Here is a 20216-nt window from a genome sequence, read left to right as displayed (position 1 = left end):
ATACCTAAAATTTCAAAGATCAGACACTAGCTCAGATATTCTATGATCTACAGTAGATAATAAACAAGAGATAAATTCATTGGGGGGAGGGTCTTATTTTTCAGATCACTTTAGGTAGCAGATTGCTCGGGAGATATAATTTGTACAGCACAAATTGTATGTACCAAAAGTAATAGCAAGAGTTTGTGTAAAGCAGGGTTATGACTCACCATTAATCTAGTCACTACAAGTGATATATTGGTACAAACTACCAACTAATGAAAAACTAGCCAAAAATAAAATTGTGTACCTTAACACCTACAGTAAAAATAGATACTGTGCTTGCTCCTGTCTTGACAACTTGGGGAGGTGGGGGGGGGGGGGCATTTAGAGCACCGCGTCTTACTTTTAACAATGTCAAGTTTAAGAAGAGCAAAACCTGAATTGTATCAGCCAAAGCTTGGGGTAACTGAGTTGAATGAAACAAGTCCATGCTCAAATTACTTGTACTATGAACACTACAATGTTATTTATTAATAACAATCCAAAGAAAATCTCTAACTATAGGTGCTCTCACAGTTCTATCTTTGGCTCCCTTTTCTTCTAAAGTCTTCAACTACCATCTCCATGTGAATGACTCTCAGATTTCTCTAACCCTCACCTCTCACTCAAATTCCAGGGCCACAGCTTAACCTACCTGATATACAATACTTCTCCATTTGGATATTCCACTATACCTCGAATTTGAGACAGTTAACCCTTCACACTCAAGAGGACTATTTTCTGTTGGTTTTTTTTTTTTTTTTTGGCCACGCTGTGTGGCATGCAGGATCTTAGTTCCCTGACCAGGGAGCAAACCTGTGTCCCCTGCATTGGGAGCACAGAGTCTTGACCACTGGAACGCCAGGGAATCCCAAGAGGACTATTTTCTCAAAAGAGTTGTCTACTCTCAATGTCTCCCCTTCACCTCCCATGCATGCCCCACTCTTTTCTGGCTTCTTTCCCCATCTTAGCAACATTCAGTTATAGTAGATCACATCCTCCTTCTTTATGAAACTATTCTTCCATGACTTACTTATGTGACACTAAAATTTCTGATTTTCTCCTACTTCTTTGACTTATCCCTCTCACTTTCACCCCTGACTCCTTCGCCCTTACCTGATCTTTTTTTTTTTTTTTAATTTATTTTGGCTGCTCTGGATCTTCATTGCGGCTCATGGGCTCTCTAGTTGCGGCGCACAGGCTCTAGAGCTCGAGGGCTCAGTAGTTGCAGCGTGTGGGCTTAGTTGCGGTATGTGGGATCTTAGTTCCCCAACCTGGGATCAAACCCGGGCCCCCTGCATTGGGAGCATGGAGGCTTAACCACTGGACCACCAGGGAAGTCCCTAGCCAATCTTAAATGTTGAAATTCCTCAAAGTTCTGTACTCAGTTCTCTTCTTTCTTGATTTATATTCTTTTCCAAGGGAATTCTATCTACTACCATTGCCTCAAACACTACTTGTTAACAAGTCCTAATTTCCTTTTCTCTACTTCAGACCTCTTTTCTGGGTTCTAAACCTATACATATATACACAAGTGCCTATTTAATGTCTCTGGGTCTCAAAGACATCTCAAATTCAATATGTACATCTACTCTCATAATAATCAATTCCATTTCTTCTCTGTTCCCTATATCATTAACTATCCAGACGCTCATTATATAGTCATTCTCTATCCCTCCCTCTCCATAACGGTCATCATCAACATTCAGTCATGTCCTAAAATTGATAAAAATCCATTTTCTCTGTCTACAACCACGACTTTGGTCCAAGCCACTATTATACCATATCTGGATTACAGAAATAATCTCTTCAATGATCTCCTCATAGTACTTTTGTCATCTCCTCCAGTCCATTTTCACTCAGCAGTTAAAGTAACCTTTAAAAAGAACTAATTAGGGGTCAACAAAGAAATCAAAAGAGAACTTTAAAAATACTTTAAGACAAATTAAAATGGCAATAAAACATATCAAAATTTATGGGATGCAGCAAAAACAGTTCTAAGAGGGAAGCTCATAGCAATAAACGCCTACCTCAAGAAATAAGAAAAATCTCAAATAAACAACCTAACTTTACACCTAAAGGAACTAGAAAACGAAAAACAGACATAGCCCATAGTTAGTAAAAGGAAGGAAATAACAAAGATCAGAGTGAAAATAAGTGAAATAGACACTAAAAAACAATGGAAAAGATCAATGAAACTAAAGCCTGGTCTTTGAAAAGATAAACAGAATTGACAAACCTTAAGCCGCACTCACCAAGAAAAAAAGAAGACTCAAATAAATAGAATCAGAAATGAAAGAGGAGACATTACAACATACCACAGAAATAGAAAGGATCAAAAGAGTCTACTATAAACAATTATACACCAACAAATCAGACAACCTAGAAAAAATGGACGAATTCCTAGAAACATACAACCTTACAAGACTAAATCATGAAGAAATAGAAAATCCAAATGGACTGATTACTAGTAAGAAGATTAAATCAGTAATGAAAAACCTCCAAACAAAAGTCCAGTGTCAGCCACATTTAAAGAAGAATTAATACCAATCCTTCTCAAACTCTGACAAAATAGAAGAGGGAACATTTCCAAATGCATTTTATGAGACCAGCATTACCCTGATACCAAAACCAGACCACACACCAGAAGAAAAGAAAATTATAGACCACCATCCCTGATAAACACAAATGCAAAAATCCTCAACAAAATATTAGCAAACCAAATTCAACAATACATTAAAACGATCATACACTATGATTAAGTTGGATTTATTCCAGGGATGCAAGGATGATTCAACAACTGCAAATCAATGTGATATATACCATGTTAGCAAAACAAAGGATAAAAATCATATGATCATCTCAATAGATGCAGAAAAGTATCTGACAAAATTCAACACCCATTCATAATAAAAATTCTCAGAAAAGTGGGTATAGAGGGAAAGTATCTCAACATAATAAAGGCCACAAATAACAAGTACATAGCTAATATCGTACTCAATGCTGAAAAACTGAAAGCTTTTCCTTTAAGATCAGGAACAAGACGAAGATGTCCACTCTCACCACTTTTATTCAACACAGTATTGGAAAGCCTAGCCAGAGCAATCAGGCAATAAAAAGTAATGAAAGGCATCCAAATTGGAAAGGAAGAAGTAAAACTGTCACTATTTGCAGATGGCATGACATTATATATAGGAAACCCTAAAGACTTCACCAAAAACTGTACTGCATATTTGAAAGTTGTTAAGACAGCAGATCTTAAAAGTCCTTAATCAAAACGAAAACTTTTTTTCTAACTATACATGGTGATGGATGTTAACTAGACTAATGGTGGTGATCATTCGACACTAGTATATACAAATATCAAATAATTATGCTGTATACCTGAAACTAATAGAATGTTATATGTCAATAATACCTCAATTTAAAAAATTTAATCAAGTGATCCTTCAACTTGAAACTCTTCAATTGCTTTGCACTTAAAATAATATCAAAACTCCTTACTCTGACCTTGTAAGGTCCTGCAAAATTTAACCCCTGCCTAACTCTCCAGCTTCTTCTTTTGCCACTTTCCCTTCCATTTACTTCTCTCCATCCACAATGACATCTTCCCATTCCTCAAGAGTATCATGTTCTTTCCACCTCTGATTCTTTCTCGATGCTGTCCCCTCTCCTTGCATTGTTGTTTCCCACTCATTTCTTATGACTCTCTCCTCCTGGCTAATACATACTCACTCAGCCTTCAGGGGACTGAACTGAATTAAATTGATTAAATCTCAATTCCACAAAGAAGACCTCCTTTGACCTCTCAGACTAGGCTTCCTGCATAGTTCTCTTATAACCCTATAATTATTTTTGTAACATTGTGAAACATCAGCTATATGAGGATAGGTTCCATGACTATTTTGTTCACCAAAGAATTGACAGCATTTAACATAGCACGTAGCAGGCTGTAAATAAATATTTGTTCTATGAATATATGCTGCGATTTTGTCAATTGACAAATTAATAAATATAACTACAACATTTAACTTCTCCTCGTAAATGCTGTACAATTATTAGTCAATCCTCCCAGGCTTCATTGATGTTTATGATGACTTTCAATTTACCCATTAATAACTTTCTGATTTTTACTCTCTTGATTTCTCTAGCATTTCCATCAAGACTCCTTAAAAGAACTACTGTAAATTTTGCACTTCAACATCTAGCACACTCAAAATATGGTGGTAGAACACTCACAGGCTGAGAGCTTTTGCAACATGGTGTATGGTAAGGTTCAGTGGCCAACAGTGTGTAGTACTATCCGCCAAGCTAGAGCTCAATGACTGAGAGTGTATGTGAGCATCTAGAATGCAGACAAATACAAGAATATACTGAAATAGATTGTTTCATATATCCTTGAATGTCATTGTATTTGACAAAAACTTCCATAAAATAGTTAATAAATCATACTCTGTATGCCTATTTATTTGGGAGGGGAGAATAATAGTAATATTATTTATTGTTCACTTACTATGTACCAGACCTCATTCCAAGGGCTTTAGAGATATTAAACCCTTAATTCTCTTAAGAACCCTAAATAGTAGGTATAGAATTAAGTCCTCCAGAATGTACATATACAAGAAGGTAGAGATTTTGTCTTAATCCTCCTTGTTTTATCACTGGCATCCAGAATAGTGTCTGGCATACAGTAAGCACTCAAATATTTGTTGGATGAATAATAAGGAAATGGAGGCAAAAAGAAGGTAAGTAACTTGTACAAAGTCACACACAGTAGCAAAACCAGGATTTGAACCCAGGCATTCTGGTTTCATATCTCAGACTCTTAACCTCTAGGTATGTATATGTTTGGAAACAACATTCCTCCTTCACTTCTACTCTTTGGCATTCAGAAGTACTTGCAGTATAAAAATGCTCCTATGAGCTATAAGTTGTCCTTACTCTTTTTGCTAATAAAAGAAAGAGAAAGAGAAACTCTAGTTTAATAACATCTGAACATTAGACTACAGTATGTCTGAATTTATTAATGCTCCCACTACAGATAACAGTACTGAGAAAAGAGCAGGGGAAGAGATATAGATCAACAGGTTACTATAATGGACTTTTAAAATATACACATGCCTACTGTTATAGTATGTTCATACATATGTTATTTAATGTAGCATTATAATCAATCAGCACTACAGAGCAGTGCTGTGTGAATAGATTTGCCACAGTCTTTTTAAATAGCTGAATAGCATTCCATTATATGGATGTATTATCAACACAATTTAACTCTCATCCCTATCAACAAACATCTAGATTCTCTCCATATTTTTATACCTATACACAATATAATGAATATCCTTATACACATATCTTTACACTTTAATATACAATAAATCCCTAAAAGTGGAATTTAAGACAAAAGTATTATACATTTTAAATTTTAATAAATGTTGCCAAAATTTCAACCAAACATGCTATGCTTATTTCTATTTCCTCCAAGAGTATGTAAAATTTTTTTCTATAAGCTCTTGTCATTACTATTATCAATCTTTGCCAATCTTACAGGTAGTAAACGGGACCTGATATTCTAATTTGTATTTTTAATTAGGAGTAAAAGCTGAACATCTATTTATCTTTCATATGCCTACTGGCCTTTCTACAAATTGCCTATAAATATCCTTTATATATATATCATGTTTAGAATCTTCATTCCAGTTTAATGTTTGTTCTTTTTTTTTCTACATGGAAGTCATCCATTTTTGTGTAATCAAATTCATCAGTCTCCATTATGGCTTTTACGTTTCATATCATGCTTAGAAAAGCATTCCTCCTTCCAATAGTATAAAAATATTCACCCATGTTTTCTCTGCTATTTTCATGGTTATTTTTGTTTATTTTACTCTTTCATCATCTAGAATCTATTTTGGTAGGAAAAGTTCTGTAACTTGCTTTTCGCATTCAATAGTATATCCTAGATACCTTTCCAGATCAAATACTTCATTTATTTTAACTGTGCATATAGAATTCTGAAATATACCTATATCGTAGTTTTATTTAGTCATTTAATAATTATATAAGGCTATACATTAGTTATATTATTAGTTACTTTTAGCACTGATGAACATTTACATTTTCTCTTATTTTTCTACAAGTACCAAGAATGTGGCCATGTACAATAAATACATGCCTCCTTATATACATTTTTTTAAAGATACACATTAAGAAATAGAATTATTGAGTCATTAGTATGTGTTTCTTGATATCGATAAATTACCCTCCAAAAATGATGTGCCTAATACATTTTCTTTCTTTTTTAATTAATTAATTAATTTTAATTAATTTATTTATCTTTGGCTGCGTTGGGTCTTAGTTGCGGCACGTGGGATCTTTCGATGCGGCACATGGGCTTCTCTCTAGTTGTAGTGCATGGGCTCAGTAGTTGCAGTGCACAGGCTTAGTTGCCCCACAGCATGTGGGATCTTAGTTCCCCAACCAGGGATCGAACCTGCATCCTCTGCATTGGAAGGCGGATTCTTAACCACTGGACCACCAGGGAAGTCCCCTAAACATTTTCATTTTAAGAATCCATTCAACAAATATTTAAGTGCTTTCTTTGTGGTAGACACTTCTAGAGACTGAGCATTATGATAACCAATCCAGACAAAGGCACCGCTTTGGTGATTAAGAGTGCAGGCTCTAGAGACGGGTTGCCTGAGTTCAAATTTGGGCTCAATAAGTACTAGATGTCTGACCTTGGACAAGTTACGCTATCCTTGTACCTCAAGTACCTGATCAGTAAAACAATAATAATAGTACCTACCCTCACTAGGACTGTTGTAAAGACTGTTTTTGCCTGCCACAGAGAAAGTACTCAATAAAGTTTTCTTATCATTATTACTTAAATGTGCTCTTATCAACTTTTATTTTTGCCAATGAGAGAGGTAAAAACACTATTTCAATATTTAATTACCATTTCTCTCATTACTAAAAAGACTGACATATATTTTTTTCCTTTTTTATTTCCTATTCTGTGATCTCCTGTTCAAATACTTTGTCCATTTTTTTCTATTGTGATGTTTTGTACTTTTTTGAATGTGACTGCTAAACGTGATGCAAATATTTTCTAGCATGACACCTAAGTTCTGACCCATTAGCTATCAAGTTCTATTTGTGGCCAAGTCACAAGAATACCACTGACTACTATTTTGCTAAGAGAATTTCATATCCTGCTCTCTACTTTAAAAGGTTTCCAATTACTTAGACTTAGGGGAAGGAGGTAAGGAAATACTCTCCAGGTGATGGAAAAGTATAAGCTAAAGGCATAGGGATAGTTTCTATCTCATCCACTCTTGTCTCCTTAACACGTGGCACGGGGTCTGACATAATAAACTCTGGATGAACAAGTATTGTTTGAATGAATGCAAAATCTCCTTACAAGGTTACAAGCTCCTTGTGGGCAAGGATGGTGTCATACCCATGTTGGTATCACTCCCACAATGAGTAACAGTGCTTTTACACAGAGGAAGCACTCAAATGTTTTTACTGAATAGATTGCTATCTCTGTACTTGCACGAAGGTAGCTGAGGTAATCAATGTAAAATAAGCAATCCCTTCCTCATATAAAGATTACACTCTGATTTGTAGCTGCAGATAGCTCTGTATGGAGTCCCGTGTTGTTTGGGTCACTTCGTCTTAAATTCACTGTCTGTTTCAAGCCTTTGTTCTAGAAAAAAATGTCCCTGGCAGTTATTGTGCCATGAGTCCATGCAGGTGCTGCTGAGACCATGTCTGTGCAATGTTTCTCATGTTTTAGTCTCTCTCCAAAGCATTCTTTCTCAATGTGTTATTTAGGAATAAATCCATTCCAGCACACTAGACACAGCTGTTTAGGCCTCCTGATTCCTCTTCCCACATGCCCTGCCTGGTAGAGCTCTGCTTTGCTAAGTACTGCTAGACTGGTTACTTTCCAGAATATCACTCTTGGTGATACAGGCCTGTAGTTTCATGTGAAATAGTGAAACTATGTGGCATAATGGAAGAAGTGCAGGATCCTTGGAGCCAGATGACCTGGGTTTGCACACTAACTCAGCCATTTACTAACTATATGACCTAAATATCCCTAAGTCTCAGTTTCCTTGTTTTCAAATGGGAATAACAGCACTGCTATCTAACACACCTGGGTCAGAAGGCTGCAATAAGAGTTATAAAATTAGATTAAAATGCAGAAATATTTTATAAAGTATTCTACAAATATATGTTACTACTATATGAAATAGGGCTCAAGGACTCAGTAAAAGGACTCCACCAGACAATTCACTTCATGAGAGCAAGGATCATGTCTGACTGGGTCATGGCTGCATCTCCAAAGCCTGGCATATTTGTTGAATGAAAGACTAAAAGAATGACAGAAAATGAAAAGAGCACTCACCAGTGACCTTCGTCAAAATAATAAATCTCTGAGTTTCAATCTGCTCATTGTAAAGTGAGAATAATACCACCCATGTCAAAAGATTGCTATGAGGATTAAAAAGAAATAATATCAATATAATATAATATAATGGATACTTCTCTATTTCCTTCTTCCTCCAAAGCCAGATATAGTTTAGGACTTAGTTGTATAAAAGGTAGATACTGTTAATAGTTTAATAATTGGTACTGACTCAAATTATTCTAGGGACAGTCAAGGAACATTACACTATCATCTGCCCTTTAATCTCAGTAAAAATTAATACTGTCTAGTCAGAAAGAGAAAGATAAATATCACATGAAATCACTCATATATGGAATCTAAAAAAAATGATATAAATGAACTTATTTACAAAACAGAAATAGACTCACAGAGGTAGAAAACAAATTTATGGTTACCAAAGGGGTAAGGGGGGAGGGATAAATTAGGAGTTTGGGATTAACAGATACACACTACTATATATAAAACAGATAAACAACAAGGACCTACTGTATAGCACAGGGAACTATATTCAATATCTTATAATAACCCATAATGGATAAGAATCTGAAAATATACATATACACACGTATATATGAAACTGAATCACTTTGCTGCACACCTAAAACTAACATAACGTTGTAAATCAACTATACTTTAATAAGAAGTTGTTTTGAAAAAAGAAGAAAAAAATCAGTACTGGCAAAGTCATTATTAAATACTTTATCTCTACCATGTTTAAACTGCTGCAGTTCACTGACTCACATACACATAAACCTTTAAAATGAACCACTGCCCTAGTGAAGTTAAGTCTTCTCAGAGACAAGTGCATCTTTATGTAACCTAGACAAAATAACTTACTACTAGTCAAAATCATTTAAGCATGAAAGCCATATCAAAACAAATTCTATCTATTGGTCACAGCACATAAAATGGAACAACGTTTTATTGAGATATAAATAGTGTTCACATACATAAGCATCCAATCCCTATTATGCATCAGAATTAAATCTAGAGCACCTAACAACAGAGCCCCAAAATATATGAAGCATAAACTGACAGAACTGAAGTGAGAAATAGACAATTCAACAATAATAGCTGTATGCTTCACTACCCAACTTTCAATTATGGATAAAACAACTAGGGAGAAGATTAGCAAGGAAATAGAAAACGTGAACATTGTATGCCATCTAGACCTAACAGACATCTACAGAACACTCCATCCAACAACATAGGGATATACATTCTTCCCAAGTGCACATGATTAGGAGAGACCTTATGTTAAGCCATAAAACAAGCCTCAATACATTTAAAAGGATTGAAACCATACAAAGCATGTTTTCTTACCACAATGGAATGAAATTAGAAATCAATAACAGAAGGAAATTCAAAAATATGTGGAAATTAAACAACACACTAAATAAACAACATGTCAAATAATAAATCACAAGGAAAATTAGCTAATACTTTGATGAAATGAAAATACTCTAAGAATGCAAACACAACATACCAAAACTTATGGGACTCAGTGAAAGCAATGCTTACAGGAAGACCTAAAGCTATAAACACTTACAGTTTTTTAAAAAAGTAAAATTACATATAATAACTCTCTACCTTCAGAAACTAAAAACAAAGAGGAGCAAACTAAACCCAAAGCAAGCAGAAGGAAGGAAATATCAATAATAAAGATTATGAAACGAAGCATGACCCTGTGGGGCCCTCCAGGGTACAAACCTTTTCTGCGTCCCTCATTTCTTGTTTGTAGGAAATAGGTTTCATTCAGCCTCCTTGGCCTTCCCTGTGTTCCAAAGGGCAAATTCAAACAGCTGTGTATCAGGGAAGGGAGGGAACGCAGAAGGAGGAGGAGCTGCCAAGAAACAATAGTGCAGCTCTTGGGCAGGATCCTGGTTCCTCCTCAAGGAATATACATAACAAAGTCTTTGAGTTCTTCTGTAGGAACTAAAGCCCCCACCCAGGTAGAGGATGGTAACTTCAAGCTAAGCACAAGGTTCCTGGCACACCACTCTGTTACCTCACCACCAACTGATCAGAAGAAAGTCTAAAAAAAAAAAAAAAGAAGAAGAAAGTCCGCACACAGTGGAAGATAATAGAGACTCTGACCCCCTCCCCAAATGATTCTCCCTTTAAAAACTTTCATGGTCGAGCAGGATCTTCAGAGTTGGTTTTGGAGTCCGCCTTTTCCCGATTGTCAGCCTCCTGAATAAAGCAGCCATACCTTTTCAAACCAATACCTTCCTCCTGAGTATTAACTTTTAAGCAGCAAGAAGCTGAACCTGAGTTCAGTAACAATTAGAATGGAAATAAAGTAGAAAAAAAATAGAGAAAAATCAATAAAACCAAAAGTTGGTTCTTTCAAAAGATGGCCAAAATTGACAAATCTTTAGCTAGACTGACCAAGAAAAAGAGAGAAGACTAAAGTTACTAAAATCAGAAATGAAAGTGGGGACATGACTACTGACCTTACAGAAATAAAAAGGATTGTAAGAGAATACTATGAACAATGTACACCAACAAATTAGACAATCTAGATGAAATGGAGAAATTCGTAGAAACAAACTACCAAAACTGACTCAAAAAGAAACAGAGACTCTGAACAGACCTATAAATTAGTTGATGAGACTGAATTATTAATTTCAAAACTTCCCACAAATTAAATTTTAAAACTTCCTACCCAAGGCCAGGGAGTTTCACCAATGACTTCTACCAAATATTTTAAAAGCAAATTAATACCAATCTTTCCCCAGAAGAGAACAACTCCCAATTCATTCTATGAGGTCAATATTATCCTAATACCAAATCAAAGACATCCCAAGAAAACTACAGACCAGGGCTTCCCTGGTGGCACAGTGGTTGAGAATCTGCCTGCCAATGCAGGGGACACGGGTTTGAGCGCGGTCTGGGAGGATCCCACGTGCTGCAGAGCAGCTGGGCCCGTGAGCCACAACTGCTGAGCCTGCGCGTCTGGAGCCTGTGCTCCACAAGGGGAGAGGCCACGATGGGAGAGGCCCGCACACCGCGATAAGGAGTGGCCCCCGCTTGCTGCAACTGGAGAAAGCCCTCGCACAGAAACGAAGGCCCAACACAGCCAAAAAATTAAAAAATAAATAAATAAATAAATAAATAAATAAATAAATAAAGGAGTTCCTTTAGAAAAAGGGATTCTTATACCAAGATAGATAAATAGGCACACATGATTTTCGGAAGAATGCATGAAAAAATGAAGGAGACACAAAGACAGGGTGAGAGGGAAAATTATAAAGAAAAAAAACAAACTACAGACCAATATCCCTTATGAATATAGTACATGAAAAATCCTCAACCAAATACTAGCAAACCAAATCCAGCAACATATAAAAAGGATTATACACTATGAACAAGTGACATTTATTCCACTCGTTCACATTGGTTTAATATATAAAAATTGATCAATGTAATACACTATATTAATAAAAGGACAAAAATTACATTTTCTTCTCAATACACACATTTGACAAATAGAGTATTTGACAAAATCCAACACCCTTTCATGATGAAACTGAGCAGGAGCATGTGGGGCTCCTGGGCACAGAAGCCTTTCCATGTCCCCCATTCCTTGTTTGTAGGGCACAGACTCCAGCCTCCTTGACCTTCCCTGAGTTCCAAAGGGCAGATTCAAACAGTTGCTCATCAGGGAAGGGAGGGGATGCAGAGACAAGGGAGGAGCAGCCAAGACACAGTAGTGCTGCCTTGGGGCAGGGTCCTGGTTCTGCCTCAAGGGATACACACAACAATATCTTTAAGCTCTTCATAGAACTAAAACCCCTAACAAAAGGAAGATGTCAGGCATTCTTCATTCCAGAGAAGACCACCTGAGGCCAGATTAAAGGAACCAGAGAAACTCATCAAAAGATTACTGAGACCAGATTAAAGGAATGTAGCCCTTGCACACACCCTAATCTTATCAGAAACCCCACCTTTGAACTATTGCTATAAAACTCCTCACCAAATCCTCCCGGGTTGGGGGACACAGTTTTCGAGGGCAGGAGTCTGCCGTGTCCCACTTTGCCTGGCAAAGCAATAAAGCTATTCTTTTCTACTTCACCCAAAACTCTGTCTCTGAGATTCAATTCAGCACCAGTGCACAGAGGCCAAGTTTTCGGCATCAATGATAAAAACACCTAACAAACTAGGGACATAAGGGAACTTCCGCAACCTGATAAATGCCATCTATGACAAACCCTAAACCTAAATGCAAGAGCTAAAACTCTTAAAAGAAAACATAAAAGCAAATCTTTGTGGCCTTGGATTAAACAATGATTTCTTAAATATGACACCAAAAGAACAAGTAACAAAAGAAAATACTAGATTAAATCTTCAACAAAATTTAAAACTTTTGTGCCTCAAAGAATACCATCATGAAAGTGAAAAGACAGCCACAGAATGGGAGAAAATATTTGTAAATCATATCTGATAAGAGACTTATAGAATATATAAAGATATATAGGATGTGTGTGTCTGTGTGTATATATCTTTTTTTTTTTTTTTTGGCCATGCCACATGGCATGCCCGATATTCCTGACCAGGGATCAAACCCATGCCCTCTGCACTGGGAGAGTGAAATCTTAACCACTGGACCATCAGGGAAGTCCCTACATATAGGATACATATTTTTTTTAATTCTTACAATCAAAAATAAGAAAGACAAATAACCCAGTTAAAAATAGGCAAAGAATTTGAAAAGACATTTCTCCAAAGTAGATATGCAAATAGACAACAAGCACATGAAAAGATGCTCAAGTCATTAGTCACTAGGGAAATGCAAATCAAAATGACAATGAGATTATCACTTCACAACGCCTAGGATGGCTAGAATCCAAAAAACAAAACAATAGCAAGTGTTAATGAGATGAAGGAATTGGAACCCTGATACACTGGACAGGAAAGTAAAGTGGTACAGCAGCTTTGTAAACCAGTTTGGCAGTTCCTCAAAAAGGTGAACATAGAGATAACCATATGACCCAACAATTTCACTCCTAGGTAAACACTCAAGAGAATATGCCTACATAAAAATTTATACACAACTGTTCATAGCAGCGCTGTGTACAATAATCAAAAAGTGTTAACAAGCCAAATGTCCATTAACTGATGAATGGATAAATAAAATGTGGTATATGCAATAAAGTATTATTCAGTAATAAAAAGAAATGAAGTATTGATACATGTTACAAACATGGATGAACCTTTAAAATATTTTGCTAAGTGAAAGAAGCCAGATGCCACTTATATGAAATATCCAGAATAGAGAAATCCATAGAGACAAAAAACAGATTAGTGGTTACCAGGGACCGAGGAAGGGTGATGAAAGGAAACAGGGAATGGGTGCTAATCAGAAAGGAGTTTCTATGGGGGTGATGAAATTGCTCTAAAACTAGATAGTGGTGATAGTTGTACAACTCTCACCACTGAATTGTATACTTTAAATAGGTGAATTTTATGGTATGTGCATTATAACTCAATAAAGTTATTTTTTAAATAAAACTAGAAATAACTATTATTTCTAATCTGCCTGATCTTAACATGCATGCTCGGCCATGTCCATCAATTGTACATTGTACAATTGTACTCGGCCACTGTAATGAATCTTCAATTATAAAATGGGAAAATTAACAACCAGTACTCTCACAACAAATTCATTTTAAGGGCTACAAAACTATTTTTGTACAAAACTACAAATCTATTATTTTTTTTCTTCAAATCTATTATTTTTAATCAAATCATATTCTTCAAAACATTCATCAAATGCCAACTATGATAAATGCTGAAGAAACTAAGCAATTTTATTTTTAACAAAGGATTTTGAAGTGTTTAGCAAAGCTCTATATTAAAACTTCTAACTCAATAAATAGTATATTTTATTTGTTTGATTTATCAGGGACTAATATGAATTGTCTAACAAAGCTAAGCAAAGGAATTTTAGACATTCCTGAACATTTCCCAGCTTGTAATTTCATGAAAAGTACCTACACTAAGCACTGACAATTTTGTCAAAATAAGGCTCTCCATGTGAATTTACAATCTTTTAGCATAGTGTGACATTATAAAAGTTGTTTAACTTCTTTTTACCTGTTTTTTAATTCCTCCTAAATGGGGATAATAAAATTATCTGCCCTAACCCTTTACTTGATTGCTATGAAAATCAAAAGAGAAAGCACTCTGTAAGGTACAATTATTACCTCCTAAATGAAAAGGCTGGACAAGTAGATGATTAAAATATCAAACACTTCTTAGGAAGAGGATAAATCTGGGAATGGGCATGTGGTGCTGTACTAGAGGGACAGACCTAAAAGGTTCTACTCCCCAAAACAAAAAATAGTATATCAATGGATTTACAAAGCTTTTTATCAATTCTTTTATACTGAACATTAGTAACTTTTTAAATCTAAAGGATCATTATCAGTCATAATCCTCCTAGACAGCAAAGAAAGAATTTTGGTTTTGAGCAGGACAAAAATAAATAAATAAATAAATCTGAAAAAGCTGACTTCAAAATTATTTTCCTTAAAGCTTTGAAAGTAGTTAAGCCACAAAAATGTCATGTTGACCTGTTTAATATTACTTTTAAAATACTACAAAAAAATATTTGAGCAAAAGTAACACTTTCTCCAACACCACCCTAAGCAATCTAAAATAAGAAACCCTAGGGAGGCATCCACACTTGTCATTAAAGAAACACCAAAAGGACAACCAGAAACATGAAATAATCTAATTTAAAGTTGCCAGCTAGAAAGGTATAGTCCCAAGGATAAAAACTGTATTAAGTTACCTAACAGTTGCATGAGTTTATAAAACTCCATGATGTCCTGTCTACAGCCCCATCCACCCCTACTTTAACTGTCTTTTAAAAATTATTTTTATAAAAGGAAAAGCTCTGACAAGCTTGTATTAAAGACAAAGCTGAAAGAATAACAGAAGAGGGAAAGCACCTAACAATAAAGGAATTCTAAAAGTATGTTCACAATTTTCAAAAACTTAAACACATTTTCTGGCTAATCTTCACAATAAAAGACAACTCATAACTGGTAAGGAAGACACTGGTTTACATCAATTATATCTTTGAAACATCCAATATTATAAATATGGAGGCTGAGGGCAGACAACTCAACAAATACATGTGATTATGAAGCTTCAAGCGGGTGGCAGGCAGGGAGACTACTACTACTACACCTAAACACTGAAAATAAAGCTCATAAATTCAAAGACTGCTGAAACTTATCCAGAGTGAGAGTGGTACCTCTGCAGGTTTAGGACATTTCCTTGCCTTGGACACTGGCAAATTCATGCATGAACAGAAGGAAAGTCTACCTTTTTGTCCAGTCTATGAATTCATCCAAGCATATATCTACTCAAGAACATATTTAGGAATTCCCTGGCAGTCCAGTGGTTAGGGCTCCGTGCTTTCGGCGCCAAGGCCCCAGGTTTGATTCCTGGTCAGAGAACTAAGATTCCACAAGCTGCGTGGCATAGCCCCTGAAAAAAAAGAATATATTTACCGATCACCTACTATATATGCTCAAGAGCTATTCTAAGAGCTCTGAAAATAAGAAATTTCCAGCCCAATGTGGGGAGGGGCTGACAATACAATATAATCCATGACAGATGGGTATACAGAGACACAGCATTTAGTTCAGCTGACAGAAAGTAGGAAAGAGCAAAAGAGATATTTGAGGTGAATGTGGAATCTGAGGCATGAGTCTCCTGCATAAGTCATTCTTTTTAAAGTACGCATGTTGACTTGTCCAGGCTGGTCTTTTGTTGTTGTTATTTTTTAAAGTCACATGTGTAATTAGAAAATCTTAAAAATTGGAAGTATTTTATCTAAACAAGCATATGTGTAACAAAAGACTGGTCCTGAAAAAGGAAATTCAAGTACACAAGCTTCTTAATTTAATTAATTTTAGATAAAATTAATAACTTAAAAGACTTAAATAACTTAAAAGTACTAACCTAGATCTCAATTCACTCATCTGTCCAATGAAGGAACTAGCCTAGAAAATCTCTAACTACTCTCTGACTTCTAAAATTGACTTTGAGTGTTCTATTTGTTGGTGGTTGCTACTCTAATAAATTTTAACAAAAATATATCCTAAACATTCATCATTAGTCTAGCTAACTGTAGATTAATTTATCTCCCAATACACACATCAATTAATTCTGAAACCAGTCTACATCCCAACAAGCACTGAGTGTCTATGCCCTCTGTCTTTTCAACTTCTTCCTCTAATGGTCTATAAATATCTTCAGATATCTTTTAATAACAGGAATCTTTTAATCTTTTAATAGCAAGCATTAAAACCTTTCCTTCAACTCTACATTCCCCTCTAGTTACTGCCTTTTCACCTTCCCTTCACAGTCAAGTGCTTTTTTAAAAAAATTTACTGATCCACTCTCTCTTCAAGCCACTGAAACTGCTCTAAATGCTTTCTAATTGCCAAGCCCAATATACACTTTAAAGCCTCATCTTAGCCTATCCAGAGGAACCAACACAGCTGAACACTCCTTTTTAAAACTCTTCTTCTGGGGCTTCCCTGGTGGCGCAGTGGTTAAGAATCCGCCTGCCAATGCAGGGGACACGGGTTCAATCCCTGGTCCGGGAAGATCCCACATGCCACAGAGCAACTAAGCCCGTGCACCACAACTACTGAAGCCCCCTGTGGGCCTAGAGCCCATGCTCCGCAACAAGAGAAGCCAACCCAGGGAGAAGCCACCCCAGTGAGAAGCCCGTGCACCGCAACTAGAGAAAGCCCGTGCGCAGCAACGAAGACCCAACGCAGCCAAAAATAAAATTAATTAATTAAAAAAAACACCTCTCTTTCCTTTCTCCTACAAAACTTGATAGTACTTTCTATGGATTTTCCTTCTCTGTCTCCTTCTGTGGGCTTTCCCCCTGTGTGTCTAGTAAGTATGATTTTTATCCAGTTATGTTCTCAGACCTCTTCTGTCTTCACTCTACTTGTTCTCACTGGATGGTTTCATCCACTTTTGTGGCTTTAACTACTCCCTAAAACCTATTATACCTCCTGCATCCAGAAGTAAAGGTTTCACCATACATTCAATAATCCCAGGCCAGACACCTAGGAACCATTCTCCTCATCAACTATGTCCAAACAATCCTAACATTTCTAAGTCTTAAATACCTCCTGCATCCAACCTTTTTTCTTTATCTCAGATGTTATTACCCTAATTCATACTACCATCTCTGGCTTAGATTTCAATAGTTTCCCAAGTGGTATACCTGTATCCATTCTGGTCCTCCTCCAACCCATCTGCTATACTGACACCAAAATAATTGTTCTAAAAGCTCAATGACCAATTGGTCTACCATTTTTAACTCTTCACTGGTTTCCCCATGCCCTACTTAAAATAAAAAAAATCTAACTCTTTTAAATAGTATATGAAGCTTTTCATCATCTGGCTCCATGCCTAGGTCTCTACCTCCACTCCTGTCCTCACTTAAAACTGCCATACCACACTATTTGCAGTTCCCCAAATAAAACGTTGTTTCACATATCTCCACATGTTTGTGCCCAAGGTTTCCTTTGCTTAAACTGTCCCTCTCTTTTTTATCCTCCTGGCAAACTCCTACTAATTTTTCAATATTGAACACAAGCATCACCGTTTCAGTAAAGCCATGGTGGAACTGATCGTCCTCGCTGAACCTGGCGCATTTAATTATTTACATATTTGCCTTCCCAACTAGCCCTTTAATTCTTTGATAGCAAGGATGTCTTATTCCTCTTTCTATCTTCAACACTTAAGCACAGTCTTGCCAGAGTAAATGTGTCAATAACTGTTGTTAAATGAGCAAATAAATGAATGAATGTAAAGCACTTCACTGGGCACTACTAAGAAATATAATTTTCCTTTCTCAAAAAACTTATGAATATGTCGTGGAGAATTGGGAAGACATATACTCATGAAAAGTTAGGTAAAAATGCAAAATACAAGTCAGAAATCAGAAAAATTACATGACAAATGTAAAAGCGGGAATTCCCTGGCGGTCCAGTGGTTAGGACTCTGTGCTTTCACTACTGCGTTCAATCCCTGGTTGGGGAACTAAGATCCTGCAAGCTGCACAGCAAAAAAAAAAGGAAAGAAAGAAACTTCAAAAAAGAATGTAAAAGACGTACAAATATTAATATATTATAAAAACTTAGAGGAAACAGAAATCATTACAGCTTAGAATAATCTGAAAAGTCTTCATGGAAAAGCATTGAACTGAGTATTAAAAGAGACGTGAAATTTGGGAGATTTGGAAAAAAAGAGGAAAGAAGTATTTTTTAAAAAATATTCTTGGGCTTCCCTGGTGGCACAGTGGTTGAGAATCTGCCTGCCAATGCAGGGGACACGGGTTTGAGCCCTGGTCTGGGAAGATCCCACATGCCGCGGAGCAACTAGGCCCATGAGCCACAACTACTGAGCCTGCGCGTCTGGAGCCTGTGCTCCGCAACAAGAGAGGCCGCGACAGTGAGAGGCCCGCGCACCCCGATGAAGAGTGGCCCCGCTTGCTGCAACTAGAGAAAGCCCTCCACAGAAATGAAGACCCAACACAGCCAAAAATAAATAAATAAATAAATAAATTTATTAAAAAAAAAAATCTTTTTAAACAATATACATAGATATAGACACACATATATAAGAGCTTGCTATAGACTGAGATCAAAATGAGAACAAGAGGAGAGGGAGCTAGGATACAAAGACTTCATAAGAGCAAGATTTTCGGTCAAATCTCATTACAACAAATATAATTACAATCAAAATCTACGTATAATTCATATTTATATGATATAAATATTCATTTAACCAACATTTGGGCACCTGCTATGTTCTTGGCACAAGTCTAAGCACTGGGGATAAAGCTGCAAGTAAATAGGCAAAACCTTGGCCCTTGTGGAGCTTACATTTTAATGGGTGGAAATGGAGAATAAACAACATAATCATGTAAAATACTTATATGGTAAACTAGATGATACATGTTAAGGAGAAAAATTTAAGAAGAAAAGGAAAGATTGGGGGTTACAGTTTTATACATAGAGAAAGTCTCACTGAGAAAATGAATTTTTGTCAAGACCTAAATGTCAGGAAGCAACTCTACAAATATCTAGGGGAAAAGAGTTCCAAGAAGAGGGAAGAGGAAGGACAAAGAGAAGATTAAGTGAGTGGAAGAGTAGTAGGTGAGGTTTATGCACGAATCAGATGAAGGCTGACCAACTGCCAATTATTTCCAATAAAAATCAATAAAATAAAATTTCAGTATACTAAAAGAATCCTGATAACCCATCTAGGATTTGCTATTCAGGAATCTAATATGTAACACAAGCTTAATTTGTTTCTATTTTCAAATTCCACTTATGAGAGATTTTAATAGTCCCCTTAAATAAGAACTATACTAAATGAAAGCAGTCCCATCTCACTCTTAAAGCAGCCCCAAATTTCACAGAAACCACTGTATGATATGGTGACAAAATGCAAATACTACAATACAACTAAACTTCTACTTGCTTTCATTTCACGAGTCTGCTAAAAATATTTCACCAATCCTAAATTTATTTACCTTTTCCCAAAGGAGCTAGAGAAACAAGGATTTTTGTTGCTAGAATCTCACAGGATTTAAATGTCAAAAGATCAACTGCTGCACTTTTTTAAGAGATTTGTTCAGAGTTAAGTATGGAGTGCAAACCTTAAAACTATTTTTTTTTTAAAT

At 36.1% G+C, this 20216-nt stretch overlaps 1 protein-coding gene across 4 annotated transcripts in view; it reads right to left on the bottom strand.

Annotated features, from left to right (window-relative positions):
• Positions 1-20216, bottom strand: part of ZFYVE9 (zinc finger FYVE-type containing 9) — a 188201-nt gene that overhangs the window by 151731 nt on the left and 16254 nt on the right. Inside the window, exon 2 of one of the 4 annotated variants that reach the window (XM_059922362.1) lies at positions 15818-15982. The exons of the other annotated variants lie outside the window; for them this stretch is intronic. The gene's annotated coding sequence lies outside the window, so the exon portion shown is untranslated. The remainder of the gene's footprint in view (positions 1-15817; positions 15983-20216) is intronic. 4 annotated transcript variants of the gene reach the window in all.

This window comes from Balaenoptera ricei, chromosome 1 (assembly GCF_028023285.1).
Source record: "Balaenoptera ricei isolate mBalRic1 chromosome 1, mBalRic1.hap2, whole genome shotgun sequence".
Classification (NCBI taxonomy): domain Eukaryota; kingdom Metazoa; phylum Chordata; class Mammalia; order Artiodactyla; family Balaenopteridae; genus Balaenoptera; species Balaenoptera ricei.
This window is presented reverse-complemented; position numbering and strand designations above follow the sequence as displayed.